The sequence below is a fragment of the Phyllobates terribilis genome, unplaced genomic scaffold (genome assembly GCF_046119375.1).
Source record: "Phyllobates terribilis strain yellow unplaced genomic scaffold, ASM4611937v1 Scaffold_12__6_contigs__length_324123572, whole genome shotgun sequence".
Classification (NCBI taxonomy): domain Eukaryota; kingdom Metazoa; phylum Chordata; class Amphibia; order Anura; family Dendrobatidae; genus Phyllobates; species Phyllobates terribilis.
The window spans coordinates 176,295,391-176,314,255 of NW_027362772.1; the positions used below are offsets into that span (position 1 = coordinate 176,295,391).

The 18,865-nt window shown below is 42.5% G+C and overlaps 1 non-coding gene across 1 annotated transcript; it reads right to left on the bottom strand.

Annotated features, from left to right (window-relative positions):
- Positions 1-444: 444 nt before the first annotated feature.
- On the bottom strand, positions 445-517 carry TRNAF-GAA (transfer RNA phenylalanine (anticodon GAA)). Its single transcript has one exon. It is a non-coding gene; the product is annotated as a tRNA-Phe (tRNA).
- Positions 518-18,865: the final 18,348 nt, after the last annotated feature.

The window sequence follows — 18,865 nt, forward strand, 5'->3', positions numbered from 1 at the left end:
TAGAATGAAAGATGACGGTCCTGAGTTGGGGCTTGTGTTTTTTGCCTTCCTGGCTTTTTCCCCAAACAGCTTTGTTCCTGGCATATTTTTGAAGCATATTTGTCTCAGTAATGCCATAGCGATTCATAGTCAAAAATAAATGGCTGAAATTATTCAGCTAGTGTCTGATACATGCTGCCCGTATTAGCTATCAGGTTTCCTTTAAATCCTCATACAGCTAAGTCAAACTAAAATAAAACAAAGTGATGACGTCCAGAATGAAGGAAAAATTACAAAAAATATTATTTTCCTCAAAAGTTAAAAGTGTTCAGTTCTTAAGTTTCCATCATTTTATTTTCTGTAGATAGTTATAATGATTAGGATTTTTACATTCTCTGTAAACAGTCAGTCCATATGCTTTGTTTATTTTCTGCTTAAAATTTAATGGGTGAAGAAAAAAACTTAAGCCGAAACCTGGGATTGAACCAGGGACCTTTAGATATTCAGTATAACGCTCTCCCAACTGAGCTATTTCGGCAGGACACATTTAGATTCAGGAATGTTCAACACACTGTAGATGTCACAACTGGATGTATTTATTTTTACTTTGACTTGTTTTTGCAAGATTATCTATATTTGAAAGTCCCGCTATTTTGCGTACATATTTAAGAACTTACATTAATTCTTTGTGAACGAATAGAAAAAACAGCAATTCTGCATTTATTTACATTTTCAAATTTACTCAATTCACCAGGGTAATTCTGACTGTGTCTCTGTAGGACAGGTGATGATTGAGCATAAAACACAATTTGTAAGCATAATGTTGCATCAAGCTTTATTTTTTCTTAGCTGCAAACAATTGGAGTGAAGAAAGGAGATGCAAATTTAGAGAAAATATTCTACTGATTGTTAATGTTGAAAGTGAAAACATTTGTCCCAAAATGTGGTGAAACATTGATGTCAGTATCACATGCGCATTTCAGACTTGTTAAACTATGTTCATCTGCTCTTTTAGCTTTTGTTTATTAAGTATATATATAGTCTATTGATGCCTTGAGGTAAAAAAATCTGAAATTAGACTTACTGGTAGTTCGGTTTCTAGGAATCTTCCACGACAGCACCTTAGGAGGTTCACTCTCTGCCCTAATAGGGACAGAGAACACATAGAGATGAAATAGTCCCTCCCATTTTCCTATCCACAGTATTTTTCCGATGCCAAAGCAACAACTAACATATGCACAAAGAAACTATTTGATGTTCCCAGAAGTCTTTTTTGAAAGCACAAATTCAGGACATTTAAGATTTGCCTCTAGGACCCCAAGGAATACTGCCAAAGTGCCAACGTTGAGGATTGGTTTTGCTAAGCCCCATCACTTTTAGTTTTCGATTTGAGATTGCCACCAATAGAGCGGACCCCCAACTAATCAGTAACAGGAGTGAAGCTGTACAATTTACTGAAAGAAAATTCTAATGTCAGAAGTAGAGATGAGCGTTGTTCTACTCGAACTGTTCGCCAATCTCAAATTCGAGCTGTTTTGGGCGGTGTTCGAGCCGTTCGGCGAACACGAACAATTTGAGAAAAATTCGCTGTTCGAGGTTATGTTCGATAACTGTTCGTGCACCAAAATCATAACTGGATTTTTTCTCAGTAATGATGAAAATTAATGTTAATACGCAGTTTGAGTGTACAGCGGGGTGGGTGGAGGGGCAGGGGATGGATCTCTGCAGGAACAATGAAGATCTCTATTTTTTTTTCTCTTTCCCGCATTTGCAGTGGGGAGGTGCAATCTGTCAGCCTATCAGCAGCGCACATACGGAGCGAAGTGCTTTTTTTCACACAAGCAAGGGCATGTGTCATTGGCAGTGTATGTCACATGTCCTTGCCCTATAAGACCAAGCCATTTTCCCCGACGCCACCATTTTCTCACTGCTGCAGCTGCGTGTTAGACGGCACCGCTGTTGCTGTGTGCGCTATACCTTGTTAATTTCAAGCCAATTTTCGCACAAATCTACAGATAGCTTGGGAGTAGGGAATAGTTGTGATTACAGTCCTTTTAAGGACTAGGTTACAGCATTTCCTACGACTTTTATCAGGCAGGTCTGTGCTCTTTAATAGATAGATTGTGGGAGTAAAGACTAATTGTAATTGGAGTCCTTTTCAGGACTAGGTTACATCAGTTCCTATCAGTTTTTGCCAGGCAGGTCTGTGCCAGTGCTGTGCAAGTTTTTTCACAGCATTTGGCTGAATCTAGCAAAGCTAATCCTTTTTGGCCTATTGCAGAGTGTGTTAGTCAGTGGAGTAGCCTATCTGTGTTGCAAGATATACCACCTGTGTATAGAATACCAATTTTTTTACTGCACCTAGTGAAGTAAAATCTTTTGGGCATAGCATCATTCTATTAGTCCATCTATACTGACCTCCATCAGGTTGCAAATTTAATAAAAATTTTTTCTGCATCTAGCTCTGAAAAAATATTGGGCTTCTAGCTGTGTGTGGGACTTGTTCTATTAATCCATCTAAACAGACCTTCATCAGGTTGCAAACTGAATATAATTTTTTTCTGCATCTAGCTCTGAAAAAATATTTGGCCTTCTAGCAGTGTGTGGGACTTGTTCTATTAGTCCACCTATACTGACCTCCATCAGGTTGCAAATTCAAAATATTTTTTTGTCTGCATCTAGCTCTGAAAAAATATTTGGCCTTCTAGCAGTGTGTGGGACTTTCTCTATTAGTCCATCTATACTGACCTCCATCAGGTTGCAAACTGAATATATTTTTTTTCTGCATCTACCTCTGAAAAAATATTGGGCTTGTAGCTGTTTGTGGGACTTGTTCTATTAATACATCTATACAGACCTCCATCAGGTTGCAAACTAAATATATTTTTTTCTGCATCTACCTCTGAAAAAATATTGGGCTTCTAGCTGTGTGTGGGACTTGTTCTATTAATCCATCTATACAGACCTCCATCAGGTTGCAAACTGAATATATTTTTTTCTGCATCTACCTCTGAAAAAATATTGGGCTTCTAGCTGTGTGTGGGACTTGTTCTATTAATCCATCCATACAGACCTCCATCAGGTTGCAAACTGAATATATTTTTTTCTGCATCTACCTCTGAAAAAATATGTGGCCTTCAAGCAGTGTGTGGGACTTTCTCTATTAGTCCATCTATACTGACCTCCATCAGGTTGCAAACTGAATATAATTTTTTTCTGCATCTAGCTCTGAAAAAATATTTGGCCTTCTAGCAGTGTGTGGGACTTTCTCTATTAGTCCATCTATACTGACCTCCATCAGATTGCAAATTAAAAATAATTTTTATCTGCATCTACAGTACCTCTGAAAATATATTTGGGCTTCTAGCTGTGTGTGGGACTTGTTCTATTAGTCCATCTATACTGACCTCCATCAGGTTGCAAATTGAATATAATCTTTATCTGCATCTAGCTCTGAAAAAATATTTGGCCTTCTAGCAGTGTGTGGAACTTTCTCTATTAGTCCATCTATACTGACCTCCATCAGGTTGCAAATTGAATATAATTTTTATCTGCATCTAGCTCTGAAAAAATATTTGGCCTTCTAGCAGTGTGTGGGACTTTCTCTATTAGTCCATCTATACTGACCTCCATCAGGTTGCAAATTAAAAATAATTTTTTGTCTGCATCTACCTCTGAAAAAATATTTGGCCTTCTAGCAGTGTGTGGGACTTTCTCTATTAGTCCATCTATACTGACCTCCATCAGGTTGCAAACTGAATATATTTTTTTTCTGCATCTACCTCTGAAAAAATATTGGGCTTGTAGCTGTGTGTGGGACATGTTCTATTAATCCATCTATACAGACCTCCATCAGGTTGCAAACTAAATATATTTTTTTCTGCATCTACCTCTGAAACAATATTGGGCTTCTAGCTGTGTGTGGGACTTGTTGTATTAGTCCATCTATACTGACCTCCATCAGGTTGCAAACTGAATATATTTTTTTCTGCATCTACCTCTGAAAAAATATTGGGCTTCTAGCTGTGTGTGGGACTTGTTCTATTAATCCATCTATACAGACCTCCATCAGGTTGCAAACTGAATATATTTTATTCTGCATCTACCTCTGAAAAAATATGTGGCCTTCTAGCAGTGTGTGGGACTTTCTCTATTAGTCCATCTATACTGACCTCCATCAGGTTGCAAATTAAAAATAATTTTTATCTGCATCTAGCTGTGAAAAAAATATTTGGCCTTCTAGCAGTGTGTGGGACTTTCTCTATTAGTCCATCTATACTGACCTCCATCAGGTTGCAAATTAAAAATAATTTTTATCTGCATCTACCTTTGAAAAAATATTTGGGCTTCTAGCTGTGTGTGGGACTTGTTCTATTAATCCATCTATACAGACCTCCATCAGGTTGCAAACTGAATATAATTTTTTTCTGCATCTAGCTCTGAAAAAATATTTGGCCTTCTAGCAGTGTGTGGGACTTGTTCTATTAGTCCACCTATACTGACCTCCATCAGGTTGCAAATTCAAAATATTTTTTTGTCTGCATCTAGCTCTGAAAAAATATTTGGCCTTATAGCAGTGTGTGGGACTTTCTCTATTAGTCCATCTATACTGACCTCCATCAGGTTGCAAACTGAATATATATTTTTTCTGCATCTACCTCTGAAAAAATATTGGGCTTGTAGCTGTGTGTGGGACTTGTTCTATTAATCCATCTATACAGACCTCCATCAGGTTGCAAACTAAATATATTTTTTTCTGCATCTACCTCTGAAAAAATATTGGGCTTCTAGCTGTGTGTGGGACTTGTTCTATTAATCCATCTATACAGACCTCCATCAGGTTGCAAACTGAATATATTTTTTTCTGCATCTACCTCTGAAAAAATATTGGGCTTCTAGCTGTGTGTGGGACTTGTTCTATTAATCCATCTATACAGACCTCCATCAGGTTGCAAACTGAATATATTTTTTTCTGCATCTACCTCTGAAAAAATATGTGGCCTTCTAGCAGTGTGTGGGACTTTCTCTATTAGTCCATCTATACTGACCTCCATCAGGTTGCAAACTGAATATAATTTTTTTCTGCATCTAGCTCTGAAAAAATATTTGGCCTTCTAGCAGTGTGTGGGACTTTCTCTATTAGTCCATCTATACTGACCTCCATCAGGTTGCAAATTAAAAATAATTTTTATCTGCATCTACAGTACCTCTGAAAAAATATTTGGGCTTCTAGCTGTGTGTGGGACTTGTTCTATTAGTCCATCTATACTGACCTCCATCAGGTTGCAAATTGAATATAATCTTTATCTGCATCTAGCTCTGAAAAAATATTTGGCATTCTAGCAGTGTGTGGAACTTTCTCTATTAGTCCATCTATACTGACCTCCATCAGGTTGCAAATTGAATATAATTTTTATCTGCATCTAGCTCTGAAAAAATATTTGGCCTTCTAGCAGTGTGTGGGACTTTCTCTATTAGTCCATCTATACTGACCTCCATCAGGTTGCAAATTAAAAATAATTTTTTGTCTGCATCTACCTCTGAAAAAATATTTGGCCTTCTAGCAGTGTGTGGGACTTTCTATATTAGTCCATCTATACTGACCTCCATCAGGTTGCAAACTGAATATATTTTTTTTCTGCATCTACCTCTGAAAAAATATAGGGTTTGTAGCTGTGTGTGGGACATGTTCTATTAATCCATCTATACAGACCTCCATCAGGTTGCAAACTAAATATATTTTTTTCTGCATCTACCTCTGAAACAATATTGGGCTTCTAGCTGTGTGTGGGACTTGTTGTATTAGTCCATCTATACTGACCTCCATCAGGTTGCAAACTGAATATATTTTATTCTGCATCTACCTCTGAAAAAATATGTGGCCTTCTAGCAGTGTGTGGGATTTTCTCTATTAGTCCATCTATACTGACCTCCATCAGGTTGCAAACTGAATATAATTTTTTGTCTGCATCTAGCTCTGAAAAAATATTTGGCCTTCTAGCAGTGTGTGGGACTTTCTCTATTAGTCCATCTATACTGACCTCCATCAGGTTGCAAACTGAATATATTTTTATTTCTGCATCTACCTCTGAAAAAATATTGGGCTTGTAGCTGTGTGTGGGACTTGTTCTATTAATCCTTCTATACAGACCTCCATCAGGTTGCAAACTAAATATATTTTTTTCTGCATCTACCTCTGAAAAAATATTGGGCTTGTAGCTGTGTGTGGGACTTGTTCTATTAATCCATCTATACAGACCTCCATCAGGTTGCAAACTGAATATATTTTTTTCTGCATCTAACTCTGAAAAAATATTGGGCTTCTAGCTGTGTGTGGGACTTGTTCTATTAATCCATCTATACAGACCTCCATCAGGTTGCAAACTGAATATATTTTTTTCTGCATCTACCTCTGAAAAATTATGTGGCCTTATAGCAGTGTGTGGGACTTTCTCTATTAGTCCATCTATACTGACCTCCATCAGGTTGCAAACTGAATATATTTTTTTTCTGCATCTACAGTACCTCTGAAAAAATATTTGGGCTTCTAGCTGTGTGTGGGACTTGTTCTATTAGTCCATCTATACTGACCTCCATCAGGTTGCAAATTAAAAATAATTTTTATCTGCATCTACAGTACCTCTGAAAAAATATTTGGGCTTCTAGCTGTGTGTGGGACTTGTTCTATTAGTCCATCTATACTGACCTCCATCAGGTTGCAAATTGAATATAATTTTTATCTGCATCTAGCTCTTAAAAAATATTTGGCCTTCTATCAGTGTGTGGGACTTTCTCTATTAGTCCATCTATACTGACCTCCATCAGGTTGCAAATTGAATATAATTTTTATCTGCATCTAGCTCTGAAAAAATATTTGGCCTTCTAGCAGTGTGTGGGACTTTCTCTATTAGTCCATCTATACTGACCTCCATCAGGTTGCAAATTAAAAATAATTTTTATCTGCATCTACCTCTGAAAAAATATTTGGGCTTCTAGCTGTGTGTGGGACTTGTTCTATTACTCCATCTATACTGACCTCCATCAGGTTGCAAACTGAATATATTTTTTTCTGCATCTACCTATGAAAAAATATTGGGCTTCTAGCTGTGTGTGGGACTTGTTGTATTACTCCATCTATACAGACCTCCATCAGGTTGCAAACTGAATATATTTTTTTCTGCATCTACCTCTGAAAAAATATGTGGCCTTCTAGCAGTCTGTGGGACTTTCTCTATTAGTCCATCTATACTGACCTCCATCAGGTTGCAAACTGAATATAACTTTTTTCTGCATCTAGCTCTGAAAAAATATTTGGCCTTCTAGCAGTGTGTGGGACTTTCTCTATTAGTCCATCTAAACTGACCTCCATCAGGTTGCAAATTAAAAATAATTTTTATCTGCATCTACAGTACCTCTGAAAAAATATTTGGGCTTCTAGCTGTGTGTGGGACTTGTTCTATTAGTACATCTATACTGACTTCCATCAGGTTGCAAATTGAATATAATTTTTATCTGCATCTAGCTCTGAAAAAATATTTGGCCTTCTAGCAGTGTGTGGGACTTTCTCTATTAGTCCATCTATACTGACCTCCATCAGGTTGCAAATTGAATATAATTTTTATCGGCATCTAGCTCTGAAAAAATATTTGGCCTTCTAGCAGTGTGTGGGACTTTCTCTATTAGTCCATCTATACTGACCTCCATCAGGTTGCAAATTAAAAATAATTTTTATCTGCATCTACCTCTGAAAAAATATTTGGGCTTCTAGCTGTGTGTGGGACTTGTTCTATTACTCCATCTATACTGACCTCCATCAGGTTGCAAACTGAATATATTTTTTTCTGCATCTACCTCTGTAAAAATATTGGGCTTCTAGCTGTGTGTGGGACTTGTTGTATTACTCCATCTATACAGACCTCCATCAGGTTGCAAACTGAATATATTTTTTTCTGCATCTACCTCTGAAAAAATATGTGGCCTTCTAGCAGTCTGGTGGACTTTCTCTATTAGTCCATCTATACTGACCTCCATCAGGTTGCAAACTGAATATAACTTTTTTCTGCATCTAGCTCTGAAAAAATATTTGGCCTTCTAGCAGTGTGTGGGACTTTCTCTATTAGTCCATCTATACTGACCTCCATCAGGTTGCAAATTAAAAATAATTTTTATCTGCATCTACAGTACCTCTGAAAAAATATTTGGGCTTCTAGCTGTGTGTGGGACTTGTTCTATTAGTACATCTATACTGACTTCCATCAGGTTGCAAATTGAATATAATTTTTATCTGCATCTAGCTCTGAAAAAATATTTGGCCTTCTAGCAGTGTGTGGGACTTTCTCTATTAGTCCATCTATACTGACCTCCATCAGGTTGCAAATTGAATATAATTTTTATCGGCATCTAGCTCTGAAAAAATATTTGGCCTTCTAGCAGTGTGTGGGACTTTCTCTATTAGTCCATCTATACTGACCTCCATCAGGTTGCAAATTAAAAATAATTTTTATCTGCATCTACCTCTGAAAAAATATTTGGGCTTCTAGCTGTGTGTGGGACTTGTTCTATTACTCCATCTATACTGACCTCCATCAGGTTGCAAACTGAATATATTTTTTTCTGCATCTACCTCTGTAAAAATATTGGGCTTCTAGCTGTGTGTGGGACTTGTTGTATTACTCCATCTATACTGACCTCCATCAGGTTGCAAATTAAAAATAATTTTTATCTGCATCTACAGTACCTCTGAAAAAATATTTGGGCTTCTAGCTGTGTGTGGGACTTGTTCTATTACTCCATCTATACAGACCTCCATCAGGTTGCAAACTGAATATAATTTTTTTCTGCATCTAGCTCTGATAAAATATTTGGCCTTCTAGCAGTGTGTGGACTTGTTCTATTAGTCCACCTATACTGACCTCCATCAGGTTGCAAATTAAAAATAATTTTTTGTCTGCATCTAGCTCTGAAAAAATATTTGGCCTTCTAGCAGTGTGTGGGACTTTCTCTATTAGTCCATCTATACTGACCTCCATCAGGTTGCAAACTGAATATATTTTTTTTCTGCATCTACCTCTGAAAAAATATTGGGCTTCTAGCTGTGTGTGGGACTTGTTCTATTAATCCATCTATACAGACCTCCATCAGGTTGCAAACTGAATAAAAAAAATTTCTGCATCTACCTCTGAAAAAATATTTTGGCTTCTAGCTGTGTGTGGGACTTGTTCTATTAGTCCATCTATACTGACCTCCATCAGGTTGCAAATTGAATATAACTTTTTTCTGCATCTAACCCAGCCAATAGTTTTGGCCTAATACCACAGTTTGGCCACTCAGCTCTGCTCGGTTCCCATCCATTGTTTTTTTGTGCAAACAACTCCAGAGTTGTGAATTAGTTAACCACCAAAATGAGTGGAAAAAGGCCTGCTGCTGGTGGAAAGGGGAATAGGCGTGTTGGGAAGGGGAAAAAAGGTTGTGTCCGTGGGGTAGGTGTTAAAGCAACAGTAACATCTGCAGAAGAAAGACCATCTTCCAGCCAAACTAAAATGTCTACTTCTTTTAGCGGACAATGTGATAAGATCCCTTTCTTACGGCCACGCCAATCGCTACAAATTCCAGATGAGGCACAAAAACAGCAGGTGCTTCAACGGATATCAAGTGCTCCTTTAAGTGGGCTCTCCTCCACATCAACTTCAACATCACAAATACTCCAGTCCTCAAAGTGTCACCCCAATCGCACTTGCTTCCTCACAGCTCCCAAATCTCCAGCTGCCCGTCTGAGTATGAGGTAGAACAGATGGTTGAGTCTGCAGAGCTGTTTACTCATACTTTAGCCTGGGAATCAGAGGTCGACTCCAGCGCTTCTGTGAATCCAGACGAGGAAATGATCTGCACTGATGCCCAGAATCTTTATGAGTCGGATCCAGGACCAGACGCAGAAGGTTCTGACCATAATGTAGACCCTCATTCCCAAACTGTAACTCCTGTTGGTGGAGACAATGAGGAAGACGATGATAAGACTCAAATAACTGATTGGAGCGACAACTTTAGTTTTTTGTCAGGGCAGGAGCAGGTTGGCTCTGAGGACGACGGGTGTGATAACGCACAGGGTGATGATGATGAGGTTGGAGATCCCACTTACTGTCAACCCACAGTCAGCCAAGAGATGAGGTCAGCAGAGGAGGTGGAGGAAGATGCTAGTGACGACGAGGTCAGGTTGCACCTTCCTGGACAGAGACGTAGTACTGGAAGCACGTCAACAACTGCATCCTCAAACACAACTCTGCCTCTCACCACAAGTCGTGGTGGCTCTTCAGTAGTGTTGAGCCACCCCCGTAGTGTTCGAGTTCGGTTCGGTTCGTCGAACACCCGTGTGTTCGCCGAACTGTTCGTCGAACTGTTCGTCGAACACCTTCGAACACCGTTAAAACCAATGGCAGGCAAACAAAAACACATAGAAACACATAGAAAACACCTTCAAATGTGTCCAAAAGCTGACAAACTGCTCAGAAGACACAACTAACACATGGAAAAGTGACAAGTACATATAGTCATGCGAAAAGAAAAGAGGTGGAGGAGTAAAAGGAGGGGGAGACACAGATATAGACATGTCATGCCCTTCTAAAATCCAAAAAGTGAGAAGCCGAGACGGCCAGTCCGCTCCTGCCCGTGCCACCTCCGTGTCGCCGGGTTTGTGCCAGAGCCGCGGTGAACCCTGACGGCCAGCCCCCCTCTCCCAATACTGGTGCCTGTCCGCTGGTGGGTCGAGAGAGCCCCCCTGTGGTGGAGGCAGCTCTAAGCTTTTTAATTTAAATTGTCCCTCTAATTTGAATGAATACACTTTAAATCCATTTACAAGGATCTATTGGAGGGCAAGTCTCATGCCAGCAGCCGCGTAATTCCAGCTCCAGTAGCGTCCACTAAAGCTGCTGCAGTTAAAAAGCTTTTATAAGGATCGAGCTCGGCTGTCCACCGCAAGGCATCCTAGTGCCAGTCCCAGCCCCTATGCCTTGGGGTGCCTCCTGATGCTCTTCACTAAGTATCCCGTGGTCCCGAAGCATTTCCTTTGAAAAAATTAAGTGTCCAATCTACAGGTGGTGTAGCTTGCTTAACAGCCGGGATAATCCGCTGACTAGCAGACACTGCTACTAGGCACAAAGTATTTCCTGGGCTAGATGCAGTTAAAAATTTGTAAGTAGATACTCTCGTTGGATGCTGAGAAAGCATTCCATAGAGTCTCCTGGCACGCCATATATGATTCTCTTAAAAAGCTTGGGGTAGGGGTCTAGGGGACCCTTTTATAGCCAAAATCACGGCCCTGTATCACAATACGTCACCTAGGCTGAAGATAAATGGAACTGTAGCACCGAGGGCTCGGTTGCTACAGACGTATTGCACCTCACCCAGAGGTGTGATATCTCACTCTCAGATAAGGATGGAGTGTGGATCAGGACCCGACACCTGCATGCATTACACCACATTGCCGTGGGGCAGGGCGACCAATATGCCCCTGAGATGGGCACGACAGTCCCTGTCCCTGGCTGGAGTGGGGGGAGGGAACACTGAGGAAGGGGAACCCTGCAGTGCAGGAGCAGGGAGGAAGCAGTTCCTGGGTGCATTGAGAAGGGAGTATAAAAGGTGGGCACCATCTTAGTTCAGTGCAGAGAAGTCTGAGCAGAAGTGGCAGGGAGCAGGGGCTCTGCATGAGCTCTGCTCCGGAGGCGGGCCTAGTAACAGAGGCCCAGGCCTGCAAGAGGGAGAAGGAAGGAAGAGGAGCGGAGAAGGCTCCAGGAACGAGGAATGAAGGGATCCCAGGGGTGCGGACGGGCGAGTCGCCACCGCACGCCCGAATCCACCTGCGTGGAGGGGTCAGGCCAAAGGGGGAGACCGGTCCCCGAACTAGTGGAGGCAGGAAACGACCCTCAGCTAGAAACCGGAGGCTCTGACATTTTATGTGGCGCAGCCCCTTGCTCCACCCGCTAGGAAGGCACCACATAGGGTCAGGGAAACTGGCGCCAAGTTACCAAGAGGAGGCCCGATGCAGCCGGACAGAAGTGTTGGTAAGAAAGGCCAGACAAAGGACACACAAAGGGGGTCCTGTGAAGCGCTCCAAAGTTATCTGGGAGTTGTCTGAGCCCCTCACCTGGTGAGCACAGTACGACGTGGGCAGCCGTTACCTGCAGACGTGGTCTGGATAATAAGAACTGTGAGTAAAGGCCCTGAACTGCATCACTGACTCCGTGTCGTTACTGCTGCTGCCCTGCACCATCACCCCCATCCTCCGCATACACTGCCCTGAGGCTATACTCCTCCCGTGGGGAGTTATGCTACGCTCTGCTGCACCCACAACACCAGCCTTAGCGGTCTGCCCTGTAGCGGCGGTTCACTCTGACCGCAATCCACGGGTGGCGTAGTCGGACATTTAAACATCAAAACCACATAAATAGTTCCGCCACTGGTTTGACCGCCCTGAGCCACGGAACCGGATCGCCGCCACGAAGACTACAACCACCAGCATCCACCAAAAAGGGTCCGGCTCCGGGTGTCCCAAGGCCCAGGGGGTGCGTCAGAACATTTTCATCACCTTTCACAATCACCTATGTGACAAGGCAGGGATGTCCTCTGTCCCCTCTCTTATACATCCTAGTGACGGAGCACCTGCTCTCATCAATTCGCCATAACCCCAATATTAGGTGGATTGAGGTGGGAGGCACCGAGTACAAGTGCTCTCTATTTGCTGATGATGTCCCAGTATATATCACTCAATCACATATATCCATCCCTGCTGTTATGGCTGAAATAGATCACTTTGTTACATGGTAAAATTTTAAAATCAATGCAGCGAAGTCTGAGGCCCTCGATGTCTCCCTCCCTAAATCCATATAGGATTCCATCCAGTCCAACTTTCCCTTTGCCTGGCCCTCACAGGGTATCAAATACTTAGGAATTCCTATTCATAGAGACCTCTCCCATCTATGTTATCTTAATTTTGGGCCCTTTATTGAACAATTCCATACAGACCACGGTTGGTAAGTTAGAACTGTAAGATTCACTACGTGAACCACTGGTGTTTTGTGGAAAAGCACATGTAAGATTCTGCAACAGTCTCTGCTGATACTCCTGCATGCGTGCATCCCTTTCTATGGCAGGAATAATTTCTGCAAATTTACTTTTGTACCGGGGATCTAACAGTGTGGCAACCCAGTAGTCAGGATTATTTCTAATTCTCACAATTCGAGGGTCATGTTGCAGGTAGTGCAGCAAGAAGGCACTCATGTGTGTTGCGCATCCAGGAGCACCAAGTCCCTGTTGTGTTGGTGGCGAGGTAACAATCATGCTTCCTTCCTCTGTCCTCTCCCCCCAACATCGCACAACAGAAATGTGATCAAGGTCTCCCTCATCTGATGAGTCTTCCATCAGTTCGTCCTCCACTTCTTCCTGGGCTCCTGCACCTTCCTCACTAGTTTGGCTGCTACCATGCGCCCTGGTAAAATCATCTCCCCCACCCTCACATGCCTGCCGCCCTGGTGCTGCCGACCGTCTGGACCTTGCAGATGTTAGCCCTTCCGCATACAACTCCTCCTCCTCTACTTCCTCCACCTCCTCTTGTGCCACCACCTGACTCCGAATTCTGTTTAACATGTGCTCCAGCATGTAAATCACCGGAATAGTCATGCTGATAATGGCATCGTCAGCACTAAACATCTTCGTCGCCATTTCAAAACTGTGCAGAAGGCTGCATTGGTCCCTGATCTGAGACCACTCCTCCAGCGTGATTTGCCCCACCTCTGAATCTCGTTGGCCCAGGCTATACATCAGAACGTATTGCACCAGGGCTTGTCGGTGCTGCCACAGTCGCTGCAACATGTGCAGAGTTGAATTCCACCGGGTAGGCACATCGCATTTTAGCCGGTGAAGTGGCAGGCCCAACGACTTCTGTAGAGATGTAAGTCGCTGAGCTGCGGGATGCGAACGGCGGAAGTGAGCACACAGCGACCATGCCCTCTGCAGAAGGCCATCTAGTCTGGGATAGTGGGCTAAAAATTGCTGGACAACCATGTTCAACACGTGAGCCATACAAGGCACGTGTGTGACATTGCCCCGGCGAAGGGCCGCACCCAGGTTTGCAGCATTGTCGCACACGGCCTTCCCTGGTTTCAGGTCCAGTGGAGACAACCATTCATGAAATTGGTTCTCCAGAGCTGACCACAACTCCTCAGCTGTGTGACTCACATTTCCCAGACATTTCAATGTAAAAACCGCCTGATGACGTTGAGCCCTACTGCCAGCATAGTAAGGAGGTGTGCAGGATCCCTTCTGCGCAGTTAGAAAGCTTGTGGAATGACCAGACAGGCTTTGGGTGCAGGTGGAAGACCGAGAGGAGGTTGAGGAGGCAGAAGCAGTGGAGGAAAAATGACATAAAGAGGATTGACGCACAACTCGTGGGGACGGCAAGACTTGGACAGCAGCCCCTTGTCCTGCTGTCACCATAGTTACCCAGTGCACAGTCAGCGACATGTAACGCCCCTGTCCATGCCTACTCGTCCAATTGTCTGTGGTGAAATGCACCCTGTCACACACAGAGTTTCTCAAAGAAGCGGTGATGTTGTGTGCGACATGCTGGTGGAGCGCAGGCACACCTTTCTTTGAGAAGTAGTGCCGACTGGGCATCTGGTACTGGGGCACTGCGACGGACATAAGGTCTCGAAAATCCTCTGTGTCCACCAGGCAGAAAGGCAGCATTTCTGTAGCCAAGAGCTTGCAGATGGTGAAATTCAACCTCTTAGCTTTCTCATGGCTAGGAGGAAATGGTCTTTTACTTGTCCACATCTGAGGGACCGAGGGCTGGCTATTGTGCTTAGACGGGGTTGATAAGGGTGTCCCCGGCAAACTGCCGGTCTGTGAGGAAGATGCAGGCGGACATGTTAGGTTGCCTTGATCCAAAGGTGGTGCTATCGATGTCGGACAGCGCTCAAGACCAGCTGGTGTTACCACCTCCAAAGAAAATGATGACCTGCCAATCACGCTGGCTGTTGCGGGTAAAGAGGTGGCAGGTCTGCGCCCCAAAACAGGTGTGACTGCTGTCCCCCCAGTCACAGAGGATGAAGAGGCCGCGGATGCACAAGATATGGCAGACGGTGGTTGGCCCGGCCGGCTAGACCGCATTGTAGCACACTGAGCTTCCCACTGCAACTTATGCTTCATGTCCATGTGCCGGTTCATGCATGAAGTACTCAAACTATGTATTTTTTGGCTTCTACTTAGCTTTTGCTGACAAATGTTACAGATAACACGAGTTGGGTCATCTTTATCGATCTGAAAAAATGCCCAGGCTATGCAAGGCTTAGCACCCATGCGACCTGAAGAGACACCACGACTTGTGGTGAGAGGCAGAGTTGTGTTTGAGGATGCAGTTGTTGACGTGCTTCCAGTACTACGTCTCTGTCCAGGAAGGCGCAACCTGACCTCGTCATCACTAGAATCTTCCTCCACCTCCTCTGCTGACCTCATCTCTTGGCTGACTGTGGGTTGACAGTAAGTGGGATCTCCGACCTCATCATCATCACCCTGTGCGTTATCACACCCGTCGTCCTCAGAGCCAACCTGTTCCTGCCCTGACAAAAAACTAAAGTTGTCGCTCCAATCAGGTATTTGAGTCTTATCATCGTCTTCCTCATTGTCTCCACCAACAGGAGTTACAGTTTGGGAATGAGGGTCTACATTATGGTCAGAACCTTCTGCGTCTGGTCCTGGATCCGACTCATAAAGATTCTGGGCATCAGTGCAGATCATTTCCTCGTCTGGATTCACAGAAGCGCTGGAGTCGACCTCTGATTCCCAGGCTATAGTATGAGTAAACAGCTCTGCAGACTCAACCATCTGTTCTACCTCATACTCAGACGGGCAGCTGGAGATTTGGGAGCTGTGAGGAAGCAAGTGCGATTTGGGTGACACCTTTGAGGACTGGAGTATTTGTGATGTTGAAGTTGATGTGGAGGAGAGCCCACTTAAAGGAGCACTTGATATCCCTTGAAGCACCTGCTGTTTTTGTGCCTCATCTGGAATTTGTAGCGATTGGCGTGGCAGTAAGAAAGGGATCTTATCACATTGTCCGCTAAAAGAAGTAGACATTTTAGTTTGGCTGGAAGATGGTCTTTCTTCTGCACCTACCCCACGGACACAACCTTTTTTCCCCTTCCCAACACGCCTATTCCCCTTTCCACCAGCAGCAGGCCTTTTTCCACTCATTTTGGTGGTTAACTAATTCACAACTCTGGAGTTGTTTGCACAAAAAAACAATGGATGGTAACCGAGCAGAGCTGAGTGGCCAAACTGTGGTATTAGGCCAAAACTATTGTCTGAGTGAGATGCAGAAAAAAATTATTTTTAATTTGCAACCTGATGGAGGTCAGTATAGATGGACTAATAGACCAAGTCCCACACACCGCTAGAAACCCAAATATTTTTTCAGAGGTAGATGCAGAAAATTTTTTTATTCAATTTGCAACCTGATGGAGGTCAGTATAGATGGACTAATAGACCAAGTCCCACACACTGCTAGAAGCCCAAATATTTTTTCAGAGCTAGATGCAGAAAAAAATTATTTTTAATTTGCAACCTGATGGAGGTCAGTATAGATGGACTAATAGACCAAGTCCCACACACTGCTAGAAGCCCAAATATTTTTTCAGAGCTAGATGCAGAAAAAAAATATTTTTAATTTGCAACCTGATGGAGGTCAGTATAGATGGACTAATAGACCAAGTCCCACACACCGCTAGAAGCCCAAATATTTTTTCAGAGCTAGATGCAGAAAATTTTTTTATTCAATTTGCAACCTGATGGAGGTCAGTATAGATGGACTAATAGACCAAGTCCCACACACTGCTAGAAGCCCAAATATTTTTTCAGAGCTAGATGCAGAAAAAAATTATTTTTAATTTGCAACCTGATGGAGGTCAGTATAGATGGACTAATAGACCAAGTCCCACACACTGCTAGAAGCCCAAATATTTTTTCAGAGCTAGATGCAGAAAAAAATTATTTTTAATTTGCAACCTGATGGAGGTCAGTATAGATGGGCTAATAGACCAAGTCCCACACACCGCTAGAAGCCCAAATATTTTTTCAGAGCTAGATGCAGAAAAAAATTATATTCAATTTGCAACCTGCTGGACGTCAGTATAGAAGGACTAATAGAACAAGTCCCACACACTGCTAGAAGCCCAAATATTTTTTCAGAGCTAAATGAAGAAAAAAATTATTTTTAATTTGCAACCTGATGGAGGTCAGTATAGATGGACTAATAGACCAAGTCCCACACACTGCTAGAAGCCCAAATATTTTTTCAGAGCTAGATGCAGAAAAAAATTATTTTTAATTTGCAACCTGATGGAGGTCAGTATAGATGGACTAATAGACCAAGTCCCACACACCGCTAGAAGCCCAAATATTTTTTCAGAGCTAGATGCAGAAATTTTTTTTATTCAATTTGCAACCTGATGGAGGTCAGTATAGATGGACTAATAGACCAAGTCCCACACACTGCTAGAAGCCCAAATATTTTTTCAGAGCTAGATGCAGAAAAAAATTATTTTTAATTTGCAACCTGATGGAGGTCAGTATAGATGGACTAATAGAACAAGTCCCACACGCTGCTAGAAGCCCAAATATTTTTTCAGAGATAAATGAAGAAAAAAATTATTTTTAATTTGCAACCTGATGGAGGTCAGTATAGATGGACTAATAGACCAAGTCCAACACACTGCTAGAAGCCCAAATATTTTTTCAGAGCTAGATGCAGAAAAAAATTATTTTTAATTTGCAACCTGATGGAGGTCAGTATAGATGGACTAATAGACCAAGTCCCACACACCGCTAGAAGCCCAAATATTTTTTCAGAGCTAGATGCAGAAAAAAATTATATTCAATTTGCAACCTGCTGGAGGTCAGTATAGAAGGACTAATAGAACAAGTCCCACACACTTCTAGAAGCCCAAATATTTTTTCAGAGCTAAATGAAGAAAAAAATTATTTTTAATTTGCAACCTGATGGAGGTCAGTATAGATGGACTAATAGACCAAGTCCCACACACTGCTAGAAGCCCAAATATTTTTTCAGAGCTAGATGCAGAAAAAAATTATATTCAGTTTGCAACCTGATGGAGGTCAGTATAGATGGACTAATAGAATGATGCTGTGCCCAAAAGATTTTACTTCACTAGGTGCAGTAAAAAAATTGGTATTCTATACACAGGTGGTATATCTTGCAACACAGATAGGCTACTCCACTGACTAACACACTCTGCAATAGGCCAAAAAGGATTAGCTTTGCTAGATTCAGCCAAATGCTGTGAAAAAAACTTGCACAGCACTGGCACAGACCTGCCTGGCAAAAACTGATAGGAACTGATGTAACCTAGTCCTGAAAAGGACTCGAATTACAATTAGTCTTTACTCCCACAATCTATCTATTTAAGAGCACAGACCTGCCTGATAAAAGTCGTAGGAAATGCTGTAACCTAGTCCTTAAAAGGACTGCAATCACAACTATTCCCTACTCCCAAGCTATCTGTATATTTGTGCGAAAATTATCTTGAAATTAACAAGGTATAGCGCACACAGCAACAGCGGTGCCGTCTAACACGCAGCTGCAGCAGTGAGAAAATGGTGGCGACGGGGAAAATGGCTTGGTCTTATAGGGCAAGGACATGTGACATACACTGCCAATCACACATGCCCTTGCTTGTGTGAAAAAAAGCACTTCGCTCCGTGTGTGCGCTGCTGATAGGCTGACAGATGGCACCTCCCCACTGCAAATGCGGGAAAGAGAAAAAAAAATGGAGATCTTCATTGTTCCTGAAGAGATCCATCCCCTGCCCCTCCCCCCGCC